The sequence below is a fragment of the Etheostoma cragini genome, chromosome 22 (assembly GCF_013103735.1).
Source record: "Etheostoma cragini isolate CJK2018 chromosome 22, CSU_Ecrag_1.0, whole genome shotgun sequence".
NCBI classification, from domain to species: Eukaryota; Metazoa; Chordata; class Actinopteri; order Perciformes; family Percidae; genus Etheostoma; species Etheostoma cragini.
In genome coordinates, this window is record NC_048428.1 from 6,503,916 (window position 1) to 6,505,573 (window position 1,658).

Consider the following 1,658-nt stretch of genomic DNA (forward strand, 5'->3'; position numbering starts at 1 on the left):
TATTAGGCCTTAGTGGTCCCTTACTACTGTATCTTCAGTCTATTTCAGAATAACAGCCACTTCTTATGACCTCATAAGGGGCAAGATTCCAGATTTGTCCATCTGAGCTTTTATTTTCTCAAAAGGCAGATCAGGATACCCAGGGCTCGGTTTACACCTTTCACCATTTCTAGCCACTGGGGACCATAAGCAGGCTGGGGGAACTCATTAATGTCAAAAAAAAAACGTATAAAGTGAAATTTTCATGCCATGGGACGTTTAAAAGGACAACACAAAATGGTATTATGATCACCTTGCGTCCATAATTTGACCCGAAGAGCATTAAAATGGAGTAATGCATTTGGCAGCATTATTGGAGCTCCTTTGAAACAGCAACAACAGTTTTGGGCAGCTGTTTTTATTATTAAATGTACAACCTGGTGAGTTCAAGGAATGAATAAACCTGCCAAGTTTCTAAAAACTGTTCTAAACAAATAATAAAATAACTATATTGGAGAACTAAAAACATCAACATTTTTGTGTCTGTCTTTTTGAGTTAGGAGGTTTCTATGCTTTATTGATTTCTGGCTATGTTACACAACACTGAATGTGGATCTATGTGGCTAAACCACTTTAAAAAAAAAACTTTATGATGTGAGGTTCTTTCGCATTATCATAAAAATATACGACTACTAAAAACACAAAGGAAAATCGAGCCCTAACTCTAAGTTAACATTTGCAAAAGTAATACCATTAAAACCACACTAAGAAGTCCAACACTACTAAAAATTAACAACTCATGTTAAATCAAAAAACTAATATCTATAAACACAAAAGACACACAAAATAAACAAGAAGCTCTTGCCATGGTGAGTAGTTAAAAGTTTGGCATTGTCAATACAACCAGGGTCTGTTGTTGATTCACCTCATCATAGCAACACATGATGTCATTGACAAATGGTTACCCCTGACTGGTGGAGGTCAACCATCAAAACAGAGCGAGGCGTTGTAAAGGTCAGCTCATGTCTGGCTGACCCCAGGACAGGAAAAGGCTCATAGCCCCCTTCCTAATGTGATCAATGCGGCTCGGTCATGTACAATATGTGCTCTTGGCAGCAGATGAGTCTTTCAGTCCCATGAAACATTGAGAAACTCTTAAAGAACACTGGCTTTCATTTATCAACCTAACGTAGAAACCAGCGCAGAAATCATCTGACGACAGACTTCACGTGTGATTCATGAAACGTTCGGATCACACCAATCAGAGTAGAAGACTGCTCGTACATTGATAAATGAAGCGACTGGAAACAATTGTAATTGCATAACATATCACGCTCCAATTTATTCTCGGTTTTGAGGCCTCGCCCGTACAGTTTACGACAGGGTCGGACGTAATCTGGCTAAGAAGCGGAAACCTTTCAAAGGTGGAGATTGAAACCCTGATATCTCAGGTCCACTAGCACTAATGTCTGTACTGTACTATTTGGCAGCCTGAAAACTGGTATTTAAGGCTGTAGAAATAACGCGGAACGGAAAGAGTTCACTTATGTGGTTAAAAGTTTTGCCGTAGTAAATGGGACTCCAGCTGAAGTTTGTTTAATTTATACATCCTTTCCTTGACAACCAGTATGTATACTCCTAACAGTAATATACAGGCTTATATTGCAATCTCTTGGGCC

General features: G+C 38.9%; 1 protein-coding gene across 2 annotated transcripts in view; it reads right to left on the reverse strand.

Moving 5' to 3' along the window:
* svila (supervillin a) overlaps nucleotides 1–1,658 on the reverse strand; it is a 118,479-nt gene that overhangs the window by 108,062 nt on the left and 8,759 nt on the right. The window lies entirely within an intron of this gene.